The sequence below is a fragment of the Mirounga leonina genome, unplaced genomic scaffold, assembly GCF_011800145.1.
Source record: "Mirounga leonina isolate KUSES-001 unplaced genomic scaffold, KU_Mleo_1.0 Mir_127, whole genome shotgun sequence".
NCBI lineage: Eukaryota > Metazoa > Chordata > Mammalia > Carnivora > Phocidae > Mirounga > Mirounga leonina.
In genome coordinates this window covers 63266601-63279645 of record NW_023270316.1, presented here as the reverse complement: position 1 = coordinate 63279645, position 13045 = coordinate 63266601, and positions in this window count along the sequence as shown.

Here is a 13045-nt window from a genome sequence, read left to right as displayed (position 1 = left end):
AAGAAGAAGAAGAAGAAGAAGAAGAAGAAGAAGAAGAAGAAGAAGAAGAAGAAGAAGAAGAAGAATTAGAAGAAGAAGGAGAAGAAGAAGAAGAAAGTAGGAAGGGAAAAATGAAGGGGGGAATCGGAGGGGGAGATGAACCATGAGAGACTATGGACTCTGAGAAACAAACTGAGGGTTCTAGAGGGGAGCAGGGTGGGGGGATGGGTTAGCCTGGTGATGGGTATTAAAGAGGGCACGTACTGCATGGAGCACTGGGTGTTATACGCAAACAATGAATCATGGAATACCACATCAAAAACTAATGATGTAATGTATGGTGATTAGCATAACATAACAACAACAAAAAAGGAATGGTCCTTGCAATTTTATTCATAAAATTCCAGAAATGAAGAGCCACCCAAATCCATCAACAGTAAAGTGAATAAATAAAGTTGTGGTATACTCATCCAAAGGAGGACTACCCAGAAAGAAAAAAGACAAGGCTACCGCCATATGCAAAATGTGGATGAATCTCATAAACAAAATATCAGGCAAAATAAACCAGACCCAAGAGTGCATACTTTTGATTCCATGTATAAGAATACATACTGTATGATCTCACTTATTTCGTATCATTCCATTCAAGGACAAGCAAAACTAATCTATTATGTTTGAAGTCAGAGTAGTAGCTGTTAGTGGGGTTGTTGGTGGTTGGGTATTATCGGGGAAGGAATCAGGAAGCCTTCTAGGGTGCTGTATATTTTCCTTTTCTTGATCAGGGTGGTGATTACACAGACATACATGTATCGAGGCTGTGGAAATAAAGACCGACCAAATGAGAAAAGCAAATGCTCTTTATTCAGAATTTGCTATATGGTGGAAGAGTCAGCATCTGTCCTTTGTATTTTGGCAAAGACTCAAAGGCAGGCGGAGGAGTGGGAGAGCTTTACGGTGGGACAAGGGGAAGGCTTCAGGTGTGCCTGATTGGGGAAGCTGTAAGTGGGCTAAGTGAAGGCGGGGCATCCTGTGTGATTGGTTCGGGGTGCATATTTGGCTTTCTTTAGTTGGTCCTAAGTTGGAAGCAGGGACAGAAAATAGAGAAGCTGTTGGTTACTTATCAAGTCCTGGCCTTGGGGACCGATAGAAAAGTTGTTGTTTAGCTTCCTGAATGGTCACTAGAGATAACAATCTGACTTCTTGTAAGACTGACTTATAGTAGGCTGTCTTCCTGGGCTGTTATTATAGATAAAGGGGTTGTTTTGGGGGGCAGGCTGCCCAAACTCCCCAATTGAGTTCTGTTTTTATATATGGTCCACCCATTGTCTGTTTGTATATTCAGTCTTTCTCTCTCTCAAGATAAACGAACTTAAGATTTGTGCACCTATTTGTACAAATCTTATACTTCAAAACATAATTCAAATAAAGACCAGATGATATGAGGTCAGGCTAGTATTGAGGATGGAAAACTCACTGTTTACTCTGCTTTCTCAGAGAGAGGACAGAGAGAATAGAAAACCTTCAGCAAAGCCATCCTGTGGACAGACAGAGACAATGCCCAGCCTGGATGAGACGTGGTGGCCCTGAGTCATTCACCGTACATTCTAACTGAGCTGCCTTCACTTAAAAGCTAGTTGACATCCCACCGGTCACTTACCCTACTTACATCTTAGTTTCCTCCTTTATTAACACAATAATAACTAGTCCTGGGGATTAAGTCAATTAAATGTAAAGGATATTAACCATATCAGGAGGCCCTCTAACCAACCAACGCACTGCCTAGGATTGTCTTAGAGGTGTATTTTGGCCAAGACAGTCCTAACATTTCCCTCAGACTGACTAAACATTAAATAGATTCTTCCAGATTCTCAGACCCTCTTCTCCCTTTCTTTAGAGTATTTTCTTTAGAACACTTATTGTAAGTTCTTTCTCTTCCCCTTCAAGACGTAAACCTTTTTAAAAGCCTCTTGTTAGGATCATTTTGTCAAGGACCTGGGAGCCATTCTTTTGAAATATAATCATCAAAGAAGGTAGCACTCCCCATTTTTGTGGGATGGGGGAGCCTGACTTCAGAGGGCACCTTGCTCCAAGTTGTAAATTTACCACCTGTCAGAAAGATATGAGAAGGGTATTAGTAAACACAGATGGCCTCTGACCACTGCCTAAGGCCATCCAGTACTTTTCGAGGAACTCACTCCAAGCCTTAAAAACCCTCTACCCCTTTGTTTCAGCACTGTTCATTTAGATTGAGTTCTGGCCTCCCTCCTCTATTGCAGTAGTCTTCACTAAAGTCTTCAACTTCAGTTCAGTTTTTACTTTGACCATTTACATAATATTTTTTCTTTTTTTTTTAAATTTGGTTTCTTTTACCAGAGAGGATTCTAAGTATCCATGGTGGATATTCTGGTCCATCCAGATGATGGCTCCTCTATATGGGCAAGAACTACATTTTCAAGGAGAATAAAGCCCTGCCCTTGAATGTGTCTGCCTCCTTAAAGTAACATAGCCCCTGACTGGAAGTTCTTGTGGATAACTTTTAGAACCTTAACGACAGACAGAGAAAGAGAGAGAGAGAGACCAGATCTTTAGTGCAAAACTACTAAATCAGAGCCAGATGCTGATTTCACCATTGCTCCTCCTATGACTACAAAATTTCATAATCATAAGAGTTCTCTCAATGTCATAATTACATCTCACCTACAGAAGGATGATCTGTGCTTGAGAGTTACATGAACTTTAGGACACATGTGTACGGAGTTCCTTTTTACCATTTGATCTTTTATAGAAATATTGAAAATAAATTTTGAAATAGAATGTTCAAATGTTCAAAAAAGTATAAAAGTAAATGCTTTTAATACCTTATGCTCCCCCTTCAGCTTAAGAATTTAAGCACTACCAATCCAATTAAAGTCCCACGTCCTGACCTCCCCGCAGACACAGCTCGCCCTGCAGCTGCCTCAGGAGGAATTCCAACGAGGTTTCATCCCATCAGTCAACTAACTGCCCAGCAACTCCCAAGCATGCCTTGGGAGACCAGGCTTGACACCTGGGCAAGTCTGTAATTCAGTTTTTCAGGCGGCAGGGCTTTGGTCTCTCACCTCCGGGTCTAGCTGCCTAAGCTACATGCTAACACATAAACACTGCCCGCGGTAGAGAAAGCACCCTGTCCTCACACATCTTTGTGCCTTTGCATGGGCCTTCATGTCCCCCAGCCCCCATTCATATCCCACATTCTTCTCTCCCTCATCTAGCCACACAGCTCAGCTCACACTTCCCCTTCTTTTCTAGGAAGATTCTTCTCTCTCACCCCTACCTTTGGGTGCTCCTTTTCTATGTTTCTAATAAACCCTCTATCCTGGCTTTTCACAGGACGCTGTAATTTTCAGTTAACGTGGGTGTCTTCCCTGTAGATCGGTAGTGCTTTGAGAGCAGGCATTTTATATTTATGTCTCCATCTCCTGACACACAGTAGATCCTAAACTCATTCATTGAGTGAATGCAGCAAACGGCACACCAAATGCACTGAGTTGTCAAAAATGATGCTCAGCCACACAATACAGTTATTGATCTGTTTGAAGTTTCTTGTCTGGAAATAATGATTCAGCAGAAGAGATTCTGTTTGCTCTCAAGAGAGTCAATTAAACTGGGAATCATATGTCCTCACATTTTCTCCTTCATGCTACTGCTTCACTGGGGATTATGAGAAGAAAATAGAGAAATGTTATCCTTGTGAAGGAGTCCAGAACAAGCCTCCCCAAAATGTTCCACATTGGCACATGAATTATTCGGAACTGAAGACCTACAGGACCCAAAAGACTCGAGAAGAGCCTTTTACTTCCCCCTTAACTGCCTCTAAGAATTTAGATACAGGGCTTGGTGCAGGAAGAGAGCTGTCACCAGAGATAATTACCAAGAGTAAGGTAAGCCAGGGGGAGATGAGCAGGAATGGTTTGTTTAAATTCCGCTGTGGGTCCCACTATTTCTGCCTGGCATGACAAACATTTGTTTACCAAACATTCACTCTTCTCATCTTTCTGTGAATTGTCTTCCTCTTTTTTGAAGCCCAGACCACTGTTCCATTAGTCTTAGCTCAGGATGGCACAGAAGCCTCAATTGCCTGACTGTCTTAGAGCCTCTCATGTCCGTTTAGTTTCACGTAGGCACAAAATTAAATTCGTTTTTCCCTTGTTAATCTTCCTTATGTCCATGTAATTAGTAGATCAGCTAAAGAATCTAAAAGGGTAGAGAAAAGATTTTTCTCCTCCATGCCTGCATCGTGCTTGTCCCTCCTCCACCTCTCTTTTCTGTATGAAATAACAGCATGACCAGTGGCAACAACAAACACTTGTCCTTAAGATGTGTGTCCAAACAGTCTCATGGTAGTGTTATTTATGACAGTGGTAAATAAAAAACACTCTGAAAATACAATGGGGAGGTAATTAAGCAAACCATACCTACACAATATCATATCATGATTATATGTTTTTTAATTGATGAAAACCCAGAAATTATGATGGTATGATGGTAAGAGAAAAAAGCAGGAGAATCGCAAAATTCTATGGACACTATGATCCCAATTAGCACAAAACACATGCAAAGAAAAAAATATTGGAAGAAATTGACCAAAATATTATCAGTGGTTAATTCTGAGTGGTGGAAGTATGATTTATACTGAAGGGGTCAGAACAAGTGTCCTCAAAAGTGTGTCATTTTGGCAGGCGACTATTTGGAGCTGAAATCAAGACCCAGTGGGCTCACGAGAAATTTTTGCTCCCCCTTTATCTACCTAGAAGAACTTAAACTGGAGGTTTTTCCCAGAATGAGAGTTCTTACCAGAGATGAATTTTATCTAATTGACCCATCCATCTATATGGCAGAGCAAACTTCTAATTACCCAACACCTGTCTTATTGCTCTGTGAATCGCCCTCCTCCCCTTTGAGCCTCCAGCCCCCAACCCATTCCTTAGCTCAGGATGGCATATATACTTTATTTTACCTTTCTGTCTTTAGAACCTCTTATGTATGTGGGGTTCCTGTTTGTACAAAGTTAAATTTGATTATCTCCTGTTAATCAGTCTCATGTCAATTTAATTCTGAGGCCAACCAGAAGAATCTTTGAAGGGTAAAGGGAAATTTTCCCTCCCCAACAATACTGTTCTAAGTTTTCTTAATTTTTGATACCTTTACAATATTAGAGGGAGTTTTAAAATAAAAAAATTAATCACACCAAGTAAAAAAAGAAAAAAGTCCTTTGTATTTCCAGAGCAGGAAAGACTGGAGGCTTCCCAAGGGAAAAATAAAAGGTGTGTGGAATGAGAACAATCACCTTGCCTGGGCCTGGGGATGTAGTGTTAAAAGTTCTTCCCTCTTTCTATTCACTTCCAATCCTGTGGAGAAGCCAGTAAAGTACAGTCTCAGCAACTTCCTGGTTCTTTCTCCACAGAATCAAGGATTTTGAGTGTCAGACATAAAATCTAAAGAGAAACCCTCCCGGTAAATACTATCTTTTCATCACCTGAAAATCATCTTCCCTCCTGCCTAGTTCTCTGAAATGTGCACACAGCTTGCACCGAGGAACATTTTTCAGGGAAAACGCAGAATTGTTAAAAAGAAATACTGTGCTACTCAAAGTGTGTCCTCAGCCTGGCAACATCACCAGCTTGCAACTTACTTGGATGCAAAATCTTGAGTCCATCCCAGAACGAGAGTACCAGGCCTTCCAGGGATGAGAACCCAAAATCTGTGTTTTAAAAAACTCCCTGGATGTTTTTTGCATATTAACATTGAGAAGAAATTCTAAGATTTGGATGATTAAGATTCCAATTAACTTCACTTTAACTCTTAAAGAAAAAAGAAGGAAAAAAAAGTGCAAGAGAAGTCAAAGGCTAATGAGTAGTGTTGTCCTACTCATTTACATGAGTAAATGTGTAACAACTGGAGGGGGAACCCTAATTTATAGCACTCTATAGATCGGATCTACCCTTGTGATGTCACTGAACTTGGACTTGGGAAGAGAGGCACACTAATGGTTTCCAAAAGCTTGTACAAGAAGCCAGCCACACAGTACTGCTGAAGACTCCTGCTGGAGTTGATAACAAAGACTCAGTTATTCATTTAATTCTTTCAACATTTGTAAGTGGAAATTTCTGCATAGCTTGCAGCACTAGGTAATACTGTCTTGTTAATAATGTATCCAAGATGAGACGAACCATGAGAGACGATGGACTCTGAAAAACAAACTGAGGGTTCTAGAGAGGAGGGGGGTGGGAGGATGGGTTGGCCTGGTGATGGGTATTAAAGAGGGCACGTTCTGCATGGAGCACTGGGTGTTATACACAAACAATGAATCACGGAACACTACATCTAAAACTAATGATGTAATGTATGGTGATTAACATAACAATAAAAAATTAAAAACAAAAACAAACAAACAAACAAACAAATAATGTATCCAAGATGGAGGAAGGCAAGGGCAAATCATCCCACAAATCTCTAGAGAATGACTAATCCTATATCTCTCAGAAATTGCTAAAACCACATGAAATCAGAAGTTGTAACATATAAGTTCCATTTCTGTTTGTACTGTAGTAGTGCGGGTTTTTCTCATTATATTAAAAAGTCAAAACCAAGTAACCCTATGGACAGTTTATCTCACTGATAAAGCTCCAGTCAAGCCATTTACCCAGCTGATGTCTTCACTTGTTAAATGGAAGCTAAAATGTCTCATGAAACTTCTTGTTTAAAAAGATAATGGAAAGTACTTTGGAGATACCTTCCACTTAGACTTCTAAGGGATATTTGCTGCTTCCCACATATCAATTTAAGCAAATATTTCTAAATGTATACTTTTTCTTTTACAAACTGATAGCCAAGTGTGTTTTCTATTTCTATGACTTCTTTGGCAACATAAACTATAGAGAGCATGGGTTAAAACACCCCTCCCCCTCCCCACACACACATACACACAAGGGTCATCATCATCATCACTTTCTGGAACTTCAACAAGTTTTTAAACTCTCCAAGACTCCGTTTTCTCCTTCATAAAATGAGATTATGTGAGAATCTTCCTCAGAATTATTGTAGGATTTAAAAACATAATGCAAGCAAAATGCTTCATAATCTAGACATGCCATTCAAGGTAGTAGTTAGTACTTATGGGCTGGCTAAGTTTTATTTTCCTCAACTTTTCTCCAGGTATCAAACATAGTGCAGGTCAAATCAACTTTTCAATCATAACATCATCAGATGATACTTGAAAATGGATACATTTCAGCCTGTTCAACGTATCTTTGCTATGTAATGCAAAAAAAGAATGTAAAGGTAAATACAAATTCTATCTAACACCGAAGAAAAGAGCAAGTTATAGGTCACTGTTCAAGAAGGAAATAAAACACAAAGAGCAATGAAATCAAAATCCTGGGCTCTAACTGAATTGACGCCAATCCCAATATGTATTAATCCCCCTCGTGGCTACTTTGTAACTCTCAGAAATGCCACAACTCTCACTTCCCTTAATATACATAAAACATACTTAAGGCAGAAAAGAGGAACTTACCCACTAAATTCTCTTTATCCTGCTTCTCAGGGGAACTCGCCCCAGGATCCATCTCATTCTTGAGAAGTTTTACACTTGGCCAATTTTCATGGGTTTGGAGCCAGGCCTGGGCTCCAGGTGCTTAGGAGAGGGGAAAAGGAGAGACGGGATGAGCAAGTGGAGAAGTTCCTTGCCTTACGTGAGCACCCTAAGGAGCAGTTTCCCTGGTGAAGGAAGCCTGTTAACATAAACAAAAGGATTTCTTTCATGAGTTCAGACTACCTTTGTTTCTAGAGAAAATTCAAAAGAACATGACCTTTGGATGGCATTGCTTCCTGTAAAATATCTCTAGGCAATTCCCTACATCATTTATATTTTATAACCCACTTTTATGCACCTTGTGTGATTTGTTCACCACAATGAACTGTTGATATACAGGGCAAGTATATCTATCCTTATGTTGCAGATGACAAGATTTCATTCAATTCAATCTACACACTGCAGTGCGTGATCTTTTAAAACTTGAATCTGATCGTGTCGCCATCCTGCTTAAAATAATCCCATGACTGGCAATCATTAGCATGGCAAAGACTAAAATCTTAAGTGTCCCCAAAGACCCTGCTAGTCTGTCCCTCTCTGCCTTTCCAGTCTCACTCACATGGTAATCGTAATCTCCTCACTCACTTAGCAATTGGCCTACTAGCCTTTTATGAATACCACTGCGTCCTCCATGCCACCGGGCCTTTGCACATGTTACCATAGGCATAATTATTTGGTTAATGTTTGTTTCTTCCTCTAGAAAAGGGGTTGGCTAACTACCGCCTGTTAGCCAAACTTGGTCTGCCACCTATCTTTGTAAAAAAGTGTCACTGGAACCCGGCCACATCCATTGTTTCTGTGTTCTCTGTGGTCACTTCTGTACCACACCTGCATAGTTGAATATTTGCTATAGAAACCATGCAGCCTGCCTAAAATATTTTTTATCTATCCCTGTACAGAAAACGTTTGCTGAGCCCTGACCTACATGACAACTTCCATAAGGGATATGACTAGTTGTGCTATTTTCTCCATGGCACCTGCAGCATTAGAATGACGCAGGCACATCGCTGATGCCCAACAGATACTTGTTGAATGAATGAATAAGTGATTTGTCAAAGATAACAGCTCACAAGAGGCAAAGCTCCTTCACGAATCCAGATCCCCAGGCTCCCGTCCCAGGAGTCCTCCTTTCATCAGACCACTTCCAGTCAAGGATAATTTCGCTCTTACTCCACTACGGAAGGAACCAATATTCTACTTGAATGATGGTCATCTTTCTCCTATCATTATTCCAAATAATATTTTGTTTTACTTTGTGTGAAAGCAACACAACACAAAGCCAACTCGGATCTTTCCTGGTCATCCTGTCTTTGCCAGTCTTTCTTCCCCCGACCATCTAGTCACTTTCTTCTCAGCAACTTCATCTTTAAAAACCTCTCAGATTGTGGGTTACTCTTGCCAACTACTGGATATTCTTAATTGCATTCTCGACAAACTCAAATTACAGTAATAACCAAGGCTGTCATGCACAGTTTGTAATTCTAAGAATTAATATGGAATATTAGAACTTCGGGAAAGGAGGCTGGGGACCAGAAACTCAGATTAAAACGGATGTATGGGTGCCTGGGTGGCTTGGTTGGTTAAGCGACTGCCTTCAGCTCAGGTCATGATCCTGGAGTCCCTGGATCGAGTCCCGCATCGGGCTCCCTGCTTGGCAGGGAGTCTGCTTCGTCCTCTGACCCTATCCCCTCTCATGTGTTCTCTCTCTCTCATTCTCTCTCTCTCATAAATAAATAAAATCTTTAAAAAAAATAATAAAAAATAAAATAAAACAGATGTATGTGCATGCACAGAGTCAGGGACTTGTCTGCTTTAGAATACTTTCCTCCACATTGTCCTCATACATCCTTGGTTATGGCTCGATGTGGAAACAGTGCCAGAGGCATAGTGGGCAAGAAAGTAGGTCCTGGGCTCATGCTGCCTGTGTATACAGAAGTCCCGGCTCTGCTATGAACCTCCTATGGGACATCGTGTAACTTATTTAATTCTTCTTCATGTTCTGTTTTTTCATCTGTGAAATGGGCACGATAACAGTCTCTACCAGAGTTGTCTGTGTGAGCAGTAGATGAAAAATTACATGTAAAGTACTCAGAAGCGTGACTGGCGTTGATAAATTGTAACTATGATTACTGTGAATGAGAGCTGGGCTGTGTTTCTCAGCACTCAGTGATCTTCTTTCTAACATGAGAATGTTGGGTTAATTTTCACGCTATGTCTCTTTTCATCCTTGTGTCAAGCACATGTAAGATGGATTAGTGATTGGTCCAGTACGTCAGAACATTCATCACCTCTGCTTTGTCTAACACCTCTCCAGTTTCCTGCAAATTTGCAAACTTGAGGGCCATTCCTGGTTCTGCCCTGTTAGTCCATCGATTCTGTTCTGTTTCTTCCTGCACCATCTTTACTTGATCACCATGTCATCGTAACTTTGGGACTAACCTCACATGGAAAAGAGCAACAAGAAAACTTCCTATGTCCATCATTTCTGGCGGCTAGGTCATAAACAATCCTTGCCTGGAACAGGAAGCCCCCCTTTCCCTCTGAATTGGATGACCCTCTATGGTCATGCAGCAAAATGTTTTGGAAGTACTGCTTTAGCTCATTTCTAAATATAATTCCCCTTAATATTACCCGAATACCACTTACGCCAGTCACGGCATAAGGTTCAAAATATTCAAAACAACAGGAACCATAATTGTTCCCTGGTGGTGGCTGGCAAGAGCCTCTGGGGCACTTGCAGCAAATACCTCCCTACGGAAGATGACTAAGCAACTGTTTTTCTTCTTCCTGCAAAATGTCCCAAGCATCTCAGCCTAGGAAGCAAGAATGATTTCAACAAGGAAGGAATGCCTTCAACAAGGAAGGAACAGCCAGGGGCTTCAGGAGATGAATGAAACACAAGATCATTCTCAATGTTTCCTCCTCCTTTGTCTAAAAGAGAAATCATCGTGGGCCACGTTAATGGAATATTCTCCCCTCTGTCATGGGGGAGTGAGGATGGGGAAATGAAGCAGATCACCAATTGCTGGAATGTACTCCCAATGAAGGTTTCTACATTTTCATTTTATCAGTGACTAAACTAGGGCAAAGTCCTGAAATGAGGACAGCATTTTTGTTTTTGTTTGTTTGTTTTAGGACAACTATGATTTTAGAAGCCCTAATTCCATTCCCGCTCCTGACATACAGGATGTTGTCCCTAAATATGCATATTTGATTTTCCCTGAGTGTTCATCTTAGAGCAAAAATGGCATCGTGAAACAATTCATTCTAGCCTCAGACCTCTCTCCTTTTCTAAGCTTCTGGTTTCAGGAACCCTCTCCCACCACCTGTCATCCACCATCATTTCATTTCTTGCTAAGATGCACACATACGTCCCAGGACATTTGCTACTCCCTTAGGAAAGTGTTCCCTTTTCTTTTAATGATGCAGTTCTCTGATTTCATTAAATTTTCACCAGTGTATATCGTCCATTCTATTTTTTTCATTCTCATTTATCCAATTCTTGAATTTCCACCTCCTTAAATAACAAATTAAGTCCACAGATCTGCATGATATTTATAGTGATAACTCCCCAAACTGCCAATCTGGCCTAGACTTCAGTCCAGAATAATAAATATTTTCAACTATCAGTTGATGAAATATCTCTACCTAAATGTACCCCCCCACCAATGAAATAATCTGTCCATTAGAAAACATTCTATTAAATAGACACTTTTATTATGGAAATGTTGATGATGCATGTGAAATAATATATACAATGCATAGATGTATATAATATGCGTTTATTGAATAAAATGAACAATGAATATACTGCCCAACCTCAGAACTAGAATATAACCAACACCATTAAAGCTATTTGAGTATTCTTCATAAGCCTTATCCTCACCTCCATAACCACAATCCATAATTATGCTGAGTATTCTCTTGCTTTTTATTTTTTTTTATTTTTTATTTTTTTTTTAAAGATTTTATTTATTTATTTGAGAGAGAGAGAATGAGAGACAGAGAGCATGAGAGGGAGGAGGGTCAGAGGGAGAAGCAGACTCCCCGCCGAGCAGGGAGCCCGATGCGGGACTCGATCCTGGGACTCCAGGATCATGAACTGAGCTGAAGGCAGTCGCTCAACCAACTGAGCCACCCAGGCGCCCTCTCTTGCTTTTTAAACAGTTTTTTATTGTATATATCTATATCTTTTAAAAATTATTTTACTTATTTATTTTTAAAGATTTTACATATTTATTTGAGAGAGAGACAGAGACAGAGACAGAGCATGAATAGGGGGGAGGAGGCAGAGGAAGAGGGAGAAGCAGACTCTTCACTGAACAAGGAGCCCGACCCGCGGGGCTCCATCCCAGGACCCTGGGATCATGATCTGAGCCAAAGGCAGACACTTAACCAACTGAGCCACCTAGTTGCCCCTATATCTTTTTTTTTTTTTTTTTAAGATTTATTTATTTATTTGAGAGAGAGACAGACCATGCAAGTGGTGGGGCGACAGAGGTAGAGAATCCTCAAATGGACTCCTTACTGAGCACAGAGCCTGACTTGGGGCTCAATCCCAGGACCCTGAGATCATGACCTGATCTAAAATGAAGAGCCAGTTGCTCAACTGACTGAGCCACCCAGGTGCCCCTATCATGTATGTATACATCTTGAAACAATGTATTACTTAGCTTTATTTGCTTTTGACCTGGGTGAAAATACACATGTAGTCTCCTGTGATTGCTTTTGTGGTTCCATACTGTTTTTAAGGTTCATCCACGTTGTTGCTTGCGGCTACTGTTTGCTCATTTTCAGTGTACCTCACTATTGACAAACAGGCCCCCAGTCACTGACTTATTTAGAATATTTAAAAGTCTTTGCTATTACAAATAATGCTACCATGAATATTTTTGTACATGTCTCCTGGTGCATATATATGCAAGAGTTGTTCCAGTACCGAAAATCAAGGTGTGCACATCCAGAAATGGAATTGCTAGAATTTATGTTCAACTTTACAAGATTGTTGTAAACAAGATTTTGAGTGTTTTCAAGTGGTTTGTTATCAACTGGATCTTCTACTAGCAGTGCACTGCTCTCAAGAATTCCTTTTGTTCCACATCATTGAAGTCACTTGATATTGTTGGAACTTAGTTACTATTTGACAACTTAGTGGGTGTAAAATAGTATTTCATTATAATCTGAATTTAGATTTCCCTGAATTTCAATAAGGCTGAACAATTTTCACAGGGCTATTTACAATGCATGTTCTCTTTTCCCTGTATTGTACTTATGTCTTTTGCTCTTTTTCATTTTTTCCATTTTCTTACTGATTTATATATAGTCTTTATATATACATTTCCATATGTTTTTAATATGCATATATACTTTCTATATACTTTAGATAGATAGATAGATAGATAGATAGATAGATAGATAGATAGATAGATAGAT